Raw genomic sequence first — 15,570 nt, 5'->3', positions numbered from 1 at the left:
GAAAAAAAAAATTAAAGGTATAAACTCAAGAAGGAATTTAGGATGAAAAGATAAATTCAGTTCCTCGATGCTAATGCCAGAAAAGAAAACAAAATTAAGACAGTTTTGCATTAATAACAGGGACTGAAAAAAGCAAGAAATAACCTCAAAGAAAAAACATCAAAAAATGTTAAGTGGCTTTGTATTTCCTTTAGATGCTGAATCTGGAGACTAATAACGAATATGGTAAGGAGCATGGTTTTGTGGGCATCACATTCCAAATCTTCAAAGTGGAAGCTCTGAATTAGGTTAGGGATATCAAATACCATACTCTCATGCTGGCCTCCCTCTCTGGCACCCATGGCAAGCACTGATAACAGATCAATGGGTTTCTTTGCTGAGACCAGATAGAGCCCCTTGCCCCTTCTCTACCCAGCCAGGCAGCCACAACCCATCAAACCCTCTATTGCTCAAAATGGAAACAATTTGCCTTTCTCGGTTTTGATATTAAATAACATCCTTCCAGTTTTAGAGTTCCATATTTATATAACTAATAGTATTCATGAATGTAATTTTGAAATGCTTTATTTAGAAATTGCTTAAATTTTTTTCAAAAGATATATCAGTACTAGTAGGATCAATAAAAATAACTGTTAAAATTGCAATAAAAAGATAAATTCTCAATTAAATCTCATGGTCAGCAGTTTACATTTAATCCCTACAGAAATCCTACTCACACAATCCGTGAGTTAGTTTTATATTATTTATAATGCAGATTATACAATAATTTTTCCCCACATTATTTTACTATATCCAGGTAAAATTTTTCAATAATAGAACATTACCAATATCTACAACTGATTGGGACAAACAGATGTATTGGATAATACATATGATATAATTTATTACTTTAAATATGTAATCATAAACCATGGCAAACCACAAGCCCCTTGAGTAAACTCTAGTGAACTGCTCAAGCATTTAAATAACTAAGAACATACCACCACATTAGTGACCAGATGGTTTTGAGTCACTTTCCTGTTTTCCATAAAGCTGACTTGCTATGTTCCTAAAAATCTTTGCTATTTCTTTTAGTAAATTAGAACATTGCCTATTGCCTCAGTGCTTGATCTTGAAAATGTCCTGAAAACAGTTGTACCATGCCTTCTTGCAAGAAATTTCAAAAGCAGAGAAAGACGCAACTAAATATATAATCTTGTTGAAGTATTCTTTGGTAAGTTTTTTTTTTTTTTTCCACAGTTTCTTCATTTCCTATGTCTTTGTCTCCTGCCAAGGATTGCTATTTTCAAATCTCCTTTGTCATGTCAAAGTGGTAGGTGCTATTTTTTTCTTGCTCACCCCACCTGACAGGAATCTGGGAGAAAAAAACTATTTGGATTTAACACTGTGATTGAATCTGGTCATTGTGTGCAATTTTGTAGGGATGTGATCTCTTTAGAGTGTCTTCTAAATAAGTACTAAATTGTGAGGATCTAGTGCATAATTAGGTTGAATCTTGGAGGTTTAGGTGCGGATCAAAAATAAAGTGGTAGGTTGCTTTGGAAGATGTGTAATTACAAGCAGAATCCATGAATTTCAAACAGAAGACTTATAGGTAAACCTGGCCCGGGGACTCCTCTGCTACAATCTGCAAATTATATTCTATCGAGAGAGAAATGTAAGAGTTTTTAAGTGATGGATACTGGGCAAACTAAATATATATCTGAGAGATATCAGGACTTTATTGGCCTAAAGTTCTTATTTTACCTAAGATCTTAATGAAAGTAATTTTTACCTGTGGAGCAAGTGGGTGACAAGAAACTAGTGATTGTCCAGCTGAGAGTCTTACTACTGCAGAAGTCTGACTTTCTTATTTGCCACAATTTCCTTGCAAAATAATTCCTAACAGCTTTATACCACAACTATCCTTAAAAAAATATCGGTGTACTGTAATGCTTATTTTTTTCTAAGGATAGTAAGTCTTAGGCATTATATTCTTCATAATGATACTGATTTGTTTGTGGTTCTGTAAAAAGTTATTATCATAGAGTCGTAACCGTGAGCCAAGTAATTGCAGTTAAGAAAATCTTGATTAAACATGTTTTCTCTGTGGAATCTATGCATAAGTATCACCTAAGATACTCAGTTTGTCAAATGCTGAGATTTGACACCCAAACTCTACAGAATTTGTATTACACATATTCTTCTGAAAACTGTTTTAAGAAAAAGTAATTTAAAATGTAAAATGGGGAGTTCCCTTCATGGCTCAGTGGTCAACGAATCTGACTAGGAACCATGAGGTTGCTGGTCCGATCCCTGTCCTTGCTCAGTGGGTTAAGTATCCGGCGTTGCCATGAGCTGTGGCACAGGTTGCAGACGTGCTCGGATCCTGTGTTGCTGTGGCTCTGGTGTAGGCCGGTGGCTACAGCTCCAATTAGACTCTTAGCCTGGGAATCTCCATGTGCCTTGGGAGCAGCCCTAGATAAGGCCAAAAAAAAAAAAAAAAAAAAAAAAAAAAAAAAAAAGTAAAATGGTATTTCCAGTGTATGTGTGGAAAGGTTGTGTTTGGAAGGGTTAGGAGTGGGAATGAAAACAAAGGAGCACGAAACTTTCAGTCTTTGAAATCAAATCCCTCTGAAGTGACACGTTTCAGAAGGATCTCTTGCCCAAGTGAGAGAAGAATCTGACCACCTCACCTGAGCATGAGACCTCTGTTTTTCGCCAGGATAGTACAGTTTATGCGTGATTTTCCTTTTTTTTTGTTGTTGTTTGGTTTTGTTTGGGTTTTGTTTTTTTTTGTTTTGTTTTTAATGGGGAATAAATTGTCAAACCTCTCCAACTCTTTCCCCAGCTTTTGTCCAATTCCTGTCTCTTGATAGAGAATTCCATGTATCAATACTCTTCCCATCTGGAGAATAAATCAGGTGAAATGATGTATAATAAAACTATTGGTAGCACGGTTCTTCAATATTTCATATAGGTGATCGTAGGTCTTATGTTTGTAACTAAAAAAATATCTTAAATATAATAGTTAGGGTTAACAAAAGTCAAGGCATGCCAAATCAAGTTAGAAATGTTAAAATACTGCCTTTCTGTGACTGCTTTTAATTTAATATTAAATTTAAAAGTTAAGAAGTCCTCTTTTTAGATCCTTGGACCATTTATTTGTTGCTCTGAAATTAATATATGTCTAGTATTTTCTTTAAATTTAATTTTTAAAATTTCTATAGTTTTATATTATCAGCTACTTTTTTATATTTCTATAGTTTATATTATTTGCTACTGCTTTTTAGTTTTGTGTCTAGTAATCTCTATGATATGAAATCCATTGGAATTCATTTCCATTTTCAAGAAATTCAATTTCACTAACATTTTTAAACTAGCTATTCTACTTATGCTAATCACAGCATAAATTGATATATCAGGGAAAAGAGAAATATGGTAAATTGGGTTGGATGGTTTGTATTAAAATCCAAATAAGAAACCTATTATCAACCTGGATTTGTATTTAACTGCACTTGAAAAGTTTTCTAGGCAGACTCAGGAAGTCTTAAAGCATTATTTCTAAATTTAATGCTTTTGTGAATTTAAGTCACATGTTAAAATCATCTTAATGCACCTTTTTGTCAATTCTTCACAATAGTATTAACAAAAGGAAGGGAGGAGAGGATACATTTAAAAAGCAAATGAAAAAGAACTCAATGGAAGCCTATTAGGCGACCTGTTGATGAGCCTGTAAGAGAGGCATTAATATGCGGATCATTGACATGATAGGCCATAATGACTCCTCCAGGGACGCTCAGTCTATTGTGTCAGAGACTAGTTAGGGATTCATTAACGCAAAGACTCATGACTTCTTAATATGCAAATTATTAATGCAATGCACTGAGGCATACTCACAAGTGTCCACATCTCCTGTTACAGGTTTTCTTTGCCAGCCCTTCACCCACACCTTTGGTGAACTTGTATTTTCTTCCTTCTATCCTCTGTTGCAGATTTCTTCACAAAAGAGTCTATACTAGAGTGGAATCTACCACTTCCCGTTCAAAGACCTCCTCCTCTTCAGCTCACATTTCTTTAATTTAAGGCAGGTTTATATGTACAAATCGCTTGAACATTTTGACAAAATCATTCAAAATTCACCACAAAGTCTGATTTGGTATTTTTCTCCAATGTTAAATGGGTTTTTGGCTTAAGGCAGAGCAATAAGAACAAAACTCTTATTTTTAAAAAATGAGACTGAAGCACAAATAGTGTAACCATTTGAATAATTTGCACTGAATAATTTGCACCCAAGGTGGATGGGGAGTAGTGGAATAGAAAAAAGAAAAAGAGAGCAGAGAAAGGCTATAAAAGAGGACACAAGAAAGAAAAGTGTAATTTAACTAAGGAAGAACAGTAAGTGTTCATATCAATATAGCACATTAAATGAGAAAATGGCTTTAAACCACTCAGTGTCTGGCATATAGCAGGAAATCAATAAGTATTAGCTACTATTATTACATCGACATTTGGAACTTTGCAAAAAGATGAAGTTAATATTCACATCCCCTATTGAAACAATAAGAAAAATGTTATGGCATGGAAGTTGTTCAGTCCTTGAATTAACATATTGTGAAGAAAGGGATCAAACTTATATTCCTTATTCTTGCAGCAGTATTGGCTACAGAACTCATGGAAAGGTACTCAAGTACCTTTTAAAGCTTATCCACATACCATGTATGAGAAATATATTATAACTTTTCATCTGGGACTTTATATGCTACTTATATTCATTTTCTGGCCATTTTATTGTAGCATCATCTAAAATATAATACAATCTCTTACTACTATTTCTCTACTGAATTTACCCTTACTTCTAAACTTATAAACCCTAAATTCTGCAGTGTGTCTATAGAAATCTATATATATTTATCATAAAATATTTTTATCCCCATAAAAAATTAGTAATATAATTTTTAAGTGAACAACTTTGTATGATTTACATTCTACAAAATCCACATTTTAAGTGTTCAATTCAATGATTTTTAGTTTATTTAGTACAGTTACAGAGTTGTGCAACCATCACCCAAATCTAATTTTAGTACATTGCTAGCACTCCCTTAATGAATATGCCCATTAGAGTTACTTTTTACTCCCAACCCAGGTCTATGCAACCGCTAATCTTTCTGTCTTAATATATTTGCCTTTTCTGGACATTTCTTATAAAGAGAATCATGCAGTTCTCTTTTGTGTCCTCTTTCATGCAGCAAAATGTTTTTGAGGTTTATCAATGTTGTGGGATGTATCAGTACTTCATTTTTATTGTTGAATAGTATTCCATTGTAAAGATACATCCCACTTTGCTTCTGCATTCACCAGTTGATGGGCATTTGAGTTATTTCCAAGCCTTTTGGCTCTTGTGGACAGGGTTTCTATGAACTTTACTTGCAAGTGTTTGCATGGACATATGTTTTCATTTCCCCTGGGTAGACACCTAGAAATTTATGGTAATTATGGATTATGGCTGGATTTAAGGTAATTCTATAATTTTAATTTCTCCACATATTCACTGACACTTGTTATTATCTGTCTTATTGATTATAGTCATTATAGTGGATGTGAAGGGATATTTCATTGTGGTTTTGATTTTCATTTTCATAGTAACTAATGATATTTAATACTTTTAATGTATTTATTGGTCATTAATATATCTTCTTTGGAAAAATATCTATTTAAATACTCTTAGCTCATTTTAAAATTGGTTGTCTTTTTATTATTGAGCTGTAATAGTTCTTCTGAATATAGGTCACTTATTAGGTATATGACTTATAAATGTTTTCTTCCATTCTGTGGGTTGTCTTTTCACTGTCTTAACTGTGTCTTTGGGGGTATAGAAGTTATTAGTTTGGATAATATCCAGGTAATATAATTTTAAAATTAGATTTAAGGTCTTTGCTACCTTGCAGAGATCCTATATAGAATCTATTTGATTCAAACCCTTTAAATTGGAGGCAATGTTATTTATACTGTAAATAATTTTATTAGTGTAGTTATCACATGCAACAAATTACATTTCATGTTCTTGCTCATGTTAATTTTAATACTAAATGCTAGAAAAGATCCACCAGTTATTGGTCCTAGCCAAGTTCTAGACTGGAGTACACTCATGTAGATTCAGAGATGATGCAGATAAACTCATAGATTCAAGAAAATAAGTCCAACTGATTTAAGAAGCTTGAAGTTCAAATACCATCTTACTCCTCTGGTGTCTTTCACTGGTAGAAATATAGTAGGCAGGAGGAGCTCATTGTGCCAAGATGACTCTCCAAGTTGAATACTTTGGATCCCTGATTAAACAGAGCAAAATTCATTGCCAGAAAATCCTAAAACAATAAAGTATGAAGGGCTCACTAAGACAGACTATGGTTAGAGATTAATAGAAGAGCAATATGGTGTTTGGGAAGGACAAGTTGAGAACCAGACATGAACTGAAAGGCAAAGAAGATGTGACTAAAGAATTTGGGCCATAAGCTAGGATTGCTGAAGGGGTCAAGTGCTAGAGCTGGATTCTGCATGGATGAAGATATGTTGCCAAAGATGGGCATCTCTGGCACACCTTTAACAAGGGAGCATAAGTCTTCGCAGTCAGTATTCTGAAGAAGACCACTATCAATTGGCTTTAAAAGGATTCAGTCCTTATACTGGACATCATGCTAGTCAGTATACTATTGGACAAAATTTAATGTGTGTTCATTCAACAAATTGTCGATCTGTGTTAAGTATCATGTTAGAAGTTAAACCACTAGCGTGAGCTGAGATTGAACCAACTCTGCCTTCACAGAGCTCACAGTCTAAAGAAGGATAAATGAAAACTGGCAGTTTAAAAATCTCAGGTATACCTTTCATGATTGGGGAAGCATGGAGTCCTACAGAAGAAAAAGCAGTTGACCCTTGAATAACATGTGTGAACTGGCAGGTCCACTTATTTGCAGATTTTATTTTTTTCAAAAGTAAACATTAAAGTACTACATGGTCTGCAGTTGGTTAAATCTGACAACGTGGAACCATGGATACAGATGAGCTGAGTATATGGAAGACTAATAAGTTATACTTAGATTGTCAGCTACACAGAGGGTCACCAACCCTAATCTCCCCATTTTTCAAAGGTTAACTGTAATAAGACCCATAACTCAAACTCAAGGAAAGCAGTGACAACTATATACATGTGTTGTAAGGAGAGCTCAGACTGGACCAGATCCTGTATGATTACAGATCATATTTAAAAGTTTGATTTTTCTAAATCATAAAATAAGTGCTTTTCAAAACAAAAACTAAATACTTTCTGAAAGTTTACTTCATTCTAAGTGGAAATTAACTTTACCATGCTATTTACTGTGTCTTTTCCCCTTCCCTGATTCATCATAAATGATGGGGTAAAAGTTCTTTAATAAATGCCTATTTATAAAGCTTATCTTTTATATCTGCCTTCCCATAGTCCTTAATGCTGCTATTGCTTAAAAATACCTCATGCCATATTTGCAAAGGTGTTATTTTATTTGCAAATTTTTCTTTGTTTTATTGTATTATTGTTTTTGTAGATACTGAGACTAAATTCTTTTCAAACTTTTTTTTTAAATTATAACTCAGAACACCTGTGTTTAGTCTTTTGTTTATATCACTCTCAACTCTGGTGCATATCAGAATCACTTCAGGAGCTTTTGAAAAATACCAATGCCTGTGACTTGCCTCAAAGCAGTGAAATGAGAGTCTTATAGTAGGATCTGGGTATGGGTACTTTATTTTTCCATCCTGTAATCAGCCAAGTTTAAGAAATACTAGTTTACACAACTATTCTACACTGGCTTTTACTATATCAATATATGGTTAGTGCAAAAATAAATCCTTCAGTAAAAATACTATGCTGTTAAGATTTTCTGTGAGGTGGGAGAAGAGGATATACAGAATCAAACAGGTTAGCAGTAATGTAAATTTTTTTTTTTCTTTTTGCCATTTCTTGGGCTACTCCCGCGGCATATGGAGGTTCCCAGGCTAGGGGTCGAATCGGAGCTGTATCCGCCAGCCTTCACCAGAGCCACAGCAACGCAGGATCCAAGCCACGTCTGCAACCTACACCACAGCCCACCGCGACGTGGGATCCTTAACCCGCTGAGCAAGGCCAGGGATCGAACCCGCAACCTCATACCACTGCGCCACGACGGGAACTCCAGCAGTAATGTAAATTTTATAGGGATTGTACTTCTGTTACTGTTAGGGCCATAAAACAATTAATTTTTACTCATCATGGGGATTACCAATCCATACATTAGTGAGTTTACTTAATTTATTTAATGACAGGAAATTTAGATGCTGTCTAGGGCAAGAAACAATCTTTTCTACCTTAAAAACTATATTTCTCATTGTAAAACTGATCATGTCTGTGAAGATTTAGACCTAGGTTAGTAAAATATTTTCCAATTGTACTATGTGGCAAATTGCCCAAACAATTTTTCTAAATGCAAGCCCCATAAAGTGTATTGCCAAGGATACTAGTTGGTTAGATCCCATAAAAGAGGCAATTAGTTTTGAGATGAAAATAATAGAGATGAGGTGATAGTTACTGAAAAAGGCAGAAAGTACAATTTATGGTTTAAATGTAAGTTCATGGATAATGCTAATAATTTAATGTGTTTGGGGTTTATAATGCGTAAAAGAATATTTCATATAAAATATTATATATACATATATTCTGGTCTTGTTTTTTCCACATTTTGTACGTAAACGAAGGCACTTGTAAGATTACATTTACTATTTTTCCAAATCATCATTTTACAATGGTGTGCATGATTTATATTTATATAGTGTTGATTTTATGAAAAATGTTTTATTATCACAGCTATCAATTTACATAAACCTAGGCAATATTTATGATACTAGTAGTTTATTTTCAGGACATTTTTAAAATAAAAATAATGATAGGTACAATTATTTAGTGCTTTTAAAGATAACTCAGATGTGGAATTCTTCCTTGATTAGATTAACTTAATACAACTCCCCCTTCACTAAGACAAAATTTGTGACTCAGTCTTTCATTGGAAAAGATAGACCTAAAGGATAGGATATAGGAATCTGGGTAGCCAGAGAAAGAACAAATGAACTCTCTAAGAGTTTGGTGTCAAAGATAAACTGCTGAAGACATGTTTTCATCAGTGCCTTTGCTGCACTGCCCCTTTCTCTTAGGGACCTTGTGGGTAGTGACTGGTCCTGTGGGAAATAAGCCCAAGGGTGTGTAGGAAACCTAAGGAGTATGAGAACCTAATGCAAACAGAAGGAGAGGTCCATCACTTGAACTTGCTTTGCAGATCTGCCCTGGCTGCTTTGTTCAGCATGGGACTCTCTTCCCCTAGATTTCTTCATGACTGACTGACTTTCTTCAAGTCTCTGATCAATTGTCATCTTCTCAAGGAAGTACAGTCTTTGCTTCTCACTCTTCTTATGCTGCTCCATTTTTTTATATTCTCAATTACTTAGATCATCTAACATAATTTACTTATTTTTATGTTTATTAATATTCCTTCCATTAGAATGTAAGCTACATGAAGACAGGGATTTTCATTTTTGTTTCCACTAATGAATCGTTAGTACTTAGAATAGTACCTGGCACTTAGACACTATTCTAAGACACTTAGAGTACTAGTAAAAAAACACAAATTTGTTTATTGAACATAGTTCATGTTCAGTAAATGTTCATTGAATGTACAAAAATTCTATATTAACTTCTAGTTACTGATCTTTCTTTTTACTCTCTGTCAATGTATAATCTGAAAATCATAGGGCTTTGCTATTGATATTTTGATTTTTTTTCTTTCATGTGAATCAAGATCCATACCCTCTCAGTTTTGAGGTTTTTGGTAATACAGAAAAAACCTACTAGTATAATTTCCATGAATCCATTTAAGAGGGTAAAGATTGATATGCCTGGACTAATATTTTTCACTAAGTTAAAAATAAACCTTAGATTTTGAAGGAAGAATTTAGATCAAAAACAATTATAAAAATGAATATACACTAAGCATCACCAGAGTGGGAAAGTAAATCACCCAAGAAATAAGATAGAAATATCTAAAATTTGTGCCATAGCATGTATCTGTTTGTTTACATTAAAGATGGCCTATAGCAGAATTCAATAATATTGATAATGACAAAAGGATAAAAATATATGTTTTAAATATTTCAACATACAGAAACAGTAAGTGAAAAACAATTATGAATATAAAAAATCAATAGTCCTTATTATGGACAGCAACCTAGTTCATACTTTTCTCTCTAATTTACTCTGAATACACTTTCTGGATTAATATAACTAAAATATTACTTTGTCTCTGAGCATAGGAACTTAAGTTCAAGATCCTCAGCCTAGCAAGACTTTACAGTTTTTTTCAACCTTCTTTGTCAAGATTGACTCCCACAATTGTTTCCATTCCAGGCAATCCAAGTCACTAACAAAACCTCCAATTTATGTTTTGACTGTTACGTCCAAAAGTATTTTTTACTCTATGTAAACAGTCTCCACCGACAGCAGAGTACAATCAGTTCTCTAATGCCCCCTGTTCTGTATTTTCTGTGACCTCCTACAAGGAGGTACAAGTTGATAGCTAACTTCTCATGTATGTACATATTATCCCTTAACTAGATTAACATTTGAAGAGAGAAGCTACCTGGAAGAGTCCTACATAAAATAAGGATTCCATAATTTCTTTATGATTAGTGGGCTGGTTCAGACACTATGGTTGAGAGCCACTGGAATTAGAGACCTTAAATCACAAACACAACTTCTCATATATTTCCTGGACTTGATCAAATAAATACCCTTTGCCAAAGTTTTGACTTATGTGAAATGTGACTGGCCATGTTGGCTACAATGTATTAAAGTGATCTAATGGGAGATAATTTTACATCACTTAAGAAATAATAACAGATTTAAAATATGCATTACTTAAGTTTATATAACTAGAAATTTCTAGATAAAAGAACAAGCCAACCTGTTAAAGTAGTAAAATATCATAAAGTTTTTGGGCTGCAGTCCATGCATGAGATAGTCTCATCTAGTTTTGTAGAAAAGTTCTAGTAAATGTTATAGATCCTCAGATACAAAATTAAAAGAATGAAAGCAAATTGGTCCAAAATTACCATAAGTGGTTAAGGAATTTTCCAGGAGTTGAAGAATAACACATAAAAAATTACTTACTATCACACCAACATAATTTCAAGGGGCTTCCAAAAAATTAACTTTTTGGAGGTTACAAAAGTCATAGACAAGTATATTCTGTTGTACTAAGAATAATAACCCCTCTGACTGCTCAGTCAATAGCTAATAACTAGTTTTCCCAGAAATTGTTTCAGTCTCACAAGTGCCATTTTCAGTAGGAATCCATCCACATTTGTGTACTGAGAGTAAACTGGACAACAAGAAATGTAAATGATAAAACTTTAATTTTCAGCTACTTTTATTAAAATACTTCTGAGAAAATAAAACATAACTATTTGCTAATGCCGTGCATTACCTACCCACTAATACACTTATACTTTGGGTGGAAATTTCAGGTTTTGTACAATAAAGTTCTTTAGGATATTAGGAAGATTATAGAAAAACTCCTAATGAAAACTATGACGTTAGTTGAGAGTAGTGATATAAGAATTAATTGATATATCATTATAGATGGGGTATATTATATTTTGCCATATAAAATATATAATCATTCATTTATGCTAATTTGCTAAGAATATATGTTTCCCAATTATTATATCATAAAAAGAAAATTAATTTAAAAATTTTTAAAGTTTTATAATATAATGACAATAGTACTATTTCCATTTGAGTTTGTTAATATTTTCACAAAACATTTTAAATGTAGTTTATGCAAAAATCAGCAATTACCTACAAACTAGGAAGTTACCATTGCTTATGGTTTTCAAAGGTAAAACTTTTACCTACGACTGGAATCAATATAACTGGATCCTCTTTTAGATAGTTTTAAAACATTTGTGTACAAAAATATGGGAATTCTTCATATTCTTCCCATGACTTTTATTTAAAATTAAAGTAATTTTTTTCCCATTTTGTCTGCCCTGCGGCATATGGAATTCCAAGGCCAGAAATCAGATCTGAGCCAAGCTGCAGTTGTGGCCTAAGCTGCAGCTGCAGCAGCTCTGGATCCTTAACCCACTGTTCTGGGCCAGGGATTGAACCTGCATCATGGCACTCCCAAGACGCCACTGATCCTATTGCATCCAGAGAGGGCACTCCAAAGTAATTTTTTTAAAAAGAGCATTTGATCGAGTGTACCAGATTCATCACACCTCCTTTTTGTAGATTTTAAAGTTAAACGTTCACATGCATTGCATTATTTCTTCTTAATTGTCTTTGTTTTTATGATTTCACATAAGCAAAGACCAAGAATCTGCAATCTCAAAACAGAGAGGATGGTAGTTTAGATGTTTAAGTTTAGGTACCCAAGAGAAATCAGGTAGTGGCAAAAGGCTCAGTCAAAGGAAGTCATTAAGGAAAAGAAAAGCAAACAGACAACAGCCAGACCTGGAAGCCACAGGTGTCAGAATCAGTGAGTACCAGGAGCAGCAGAAGTAGAACCAACATGGGTATCGTCCCTAGTCCTGACCTTGGCCAAAAGAAAGAATGAGTGACTCAATACTGACCAGTGGATATGCAATATCTGCCTTTGCTCTTTTATTATTCAGGCTGTTGGGTTTTTTCTGGTCCCACTGGTCTGGATTGTGATAGGAAGGAAGCCAAAAGCTGACTAATGAACTTTTTTTTTTTTTTTAATGTGGGATGTGAAGATCACTTTGCATTACAGAATAGTAACATTATAGTGACTCAGTGAATCAGCTTTTTAGAAGACAGGAAGGAAGGAAAGACAATAATTAGAGTATCCTATAGGAGACTATATTTCCCAGCTTGATATTTCATTGACACCTGGTAAATAAAAGTTATCATCTAAATTTAGACTGACTACAGATGTTAATATTGTTAATATGTTCAATTCTATATTCATTTTTAAGACAATTTAGATAAAAATATGTGGTTACTGCAGAGACAAATTTTTCTTATCTGTTGCTTTAATAATATGTAGTGTGGTTTTTGCATCTCTATTCTTTATTTTTAAAATAATGTTTATGTTTAATCAAATGAACAATCATTACTTCTGTAGCAATGGAATAGAATATGAGTATAGAGTTAACAGGAGTTGGTAAAAGAAAAATCAGTTATTATGTTGACATTTCTTATTTGCATGACTAGAATGATGACTATGACTTTAAACAAAATATAGAATAAAGGAGGAGGGATTCAAATTTGAGGGAAAATGTAACTTTGGTTTGGGACATAATGGAATTAATTTGCCACCTGAATATCCAGATGGAGATGACCAGAAGGCACTTGATTTTTAAAGACTGTGAAAACAATAAAAGCATTCGTCATTGAAACTATAATAAGCATAATTCACTCTTTAATTATTCAGAATGGATACTTTTGGATTTTACCAGGCTTTGTGGTTATCATATTTAGTCCGTATTTTTTCAGTGCTAAATCCCTTTGTTAGTCATAGTGGAGAATGCTTAGCCAACATTCCATTCCTGACCTCAAGGATCTTACAGTCCATTTGGGAAGATGGCACACACGTAGAAGTTTTTAAAGTGCAGGGGGAGGCCACTATTGGAAAGACCATCATTGGAAACATTCTGATTAAATCAGTATAGTGAGATATATGACAAAAGTCCTCTTCCTTCCAACTAAAAATATCTGATGAACAGTAAGTTTTGCTGAATGTTTATTTCTTTGCATCAGATGCCAACATGGCAAACAGCAACCTTTTCATTTAAGGAAAGTTGTTTTATTTTGCATCGTAGGAGTACTATTCCATGAGCAAATATTGCCAGAATGCTGGTAATTTAAAAAAGCCATGAAAGGGCAAAAGCAGGTTCTAGAACATGGATAAATCAATAGTAAGAATAGGCCTATTGAACTGCACAAGTTTTATGAGTTTTGTAAAATGGCTTAAATATTCATATAGTTGCTATTATCTTAAAAACTTGGTTTGTAAAGGTTAGCTTTGAATGAGGTATTACTAATACAAAACTATACAATACTGGAAAAATATTAACTATCTGAAGAATGTCTATTACATGTATTACATATACACACACACATGCATGAGAGATCTTTAAACTTCTAAAACTTAAATGGAAAGCTCTTATATATATGTGTGTGTGGGGGGGGTATTTTTCCACACAAAAAAATCAATACATCAAGGACAACTTAAACATAGGTGGGCTGCCTTACTTATAGTGCTCCCTGTGTTCAATTTATTAAATAAATTATCAACTGGATTGGCTGCATCAGTCCTCTGCACATATTCATTGCTTAGAACAATACCTTTTATTTTTAATTTTTTTAAAATTTTCATCTGTCTATTTGTCTTTCGAGGACCACACCCAGGGCATATGGAAGTTCCCAGGCTAGGGGTGGAATTTGAGCTGTAGCCACTGGCCTACATCACAGCCACAGCAACACAGGATCTGAGCTACTTCTGGGACCTACACCACAGCTCACAGCAACGCCGGATCCTTAACCCTCTGAGTGAGACCAGGGATCAAACCTGCGTCCTCATGGATGCTAGCCAGATTCATTTCCACTGAGCCATGATGGGAACTCCCAGAATACCTTTTAGTTAAAATTGTATACACACACAGAATCAACAATTTTAACATATATTCAAATGAATTCTGCTTGTAGACACAGTATTAACCTTTTTACAAAGAGATACACTGAACGAGTTTATATTTCAGCCGGTCTATATTACATTTGATTTTCACAAATCTATTCAAAATTCTTTTTCTGAAGTTCCCTTCATGGTGCAGCGGAAACGAATCCGACTAGGAACCATGTGGTGGCGGGTTCAATCCCTGGCCTCGCTCAGTGGATTAAGGATCTGGTGTTGCTGTGAGCTGCAGTGTAGGTTGAAGACAAGGCTCGGATCTGGTGTTGCTGTGGCTCTGGCGTAGGCCGGCAGCTAAAGTCCCCCTAGCCTGGGAACCTCCATATGCCATGGGTTCAGCCCTAAAAAAAGACACAAAGACAAAAAAAAAAAAATTCTTTTCAATATATCACACAGTTATATCATTGAACAAAATTGTATTAAAAATTAGATTTCTATAAAATAGTGTAACCATTATTCAAAATTAGTTATTATTTGTCTAAGAGGGTTTCAACAATTTTAATACAACTATCTTTTAAGGTAGGATAGAGAAATAAACTGAATGATCTTCTGAAGTACTTTTAATTTTGTAATTTAGTAAAATAAAGTCTCCTTTCCATTTCTAGACTCTCATAGGAGTCCAGTACTCAGGACTCAAAGCTAAAGAGGGCAGAATTAGAAGAGCTTCTTAGCTAGCCGCTTAATCCATTCAGCTGCCCCTGACACACTAATGTATGGCCTTTGTAATAGTGATTGATGTCTTTCACGGGTTGGTGGAGTTTTTTCTTCTCTGATTTTTGCATTGTAATACTACAAACTAGTTTATTAGTTGAATAAT

The 15,570-nt window shown here is 34.0% G+C and overlaps 1 protein-coding gene and 1 long non-coding RNA gene across 3 annotated transcripts in view; one reads left to right on the top strand and one right to left on the bottom strand.

The window, feature by feature from the left end:
* LOC110257539 (uncharacterized) overlaps window positions 1-15,570 on the top strand; it is a 744,583-nt gene that overhangs the window by 621,472 nt on the left and 107,541 nt on the right. The window contains exon 5 of the long non-coding RNA XR_014834218.1: window positions 1,240-1,312. This is a non-coding gene — a long non-coding RNA (uncharacterized LOC110257539). The remainder of the gene's footprint in view (window positions 1-1,239; window positions 1,313-15,570) is intronic.
* Window positions 1-15,570, bottom strand: part of PPP1R3A (protein phosphatase 1 regulatory subunit 3A) — a 38,929-nt gene that overhangs the window by 14,192 nt on the left and 9,167 nt on the right. The gene's annotated exons all lie outside the window — the stretch shown is intronic.

This window comes from Sus scrofa, chromosome 18, assembly GCF_054392235.1.
Source record: "Sus scrofa isolate SSC_HxYL_T2T_F1_AM1 chromosome 18, Sscrofa_HxYL_maternal_Yorkshire_Landrace_v2.0, whole genome shotgun sequence".
NCBI lineage: Eukaryota > Metazoa > Chordata > Mammalia > Artiodactyla > Suidae > Sus > Sus scrofa.
The sequence above is the reverse complement of the archived record's forward strand: the minus strand, read 5'-3'. Positions and strand labels throughout refer to the sequence as shown.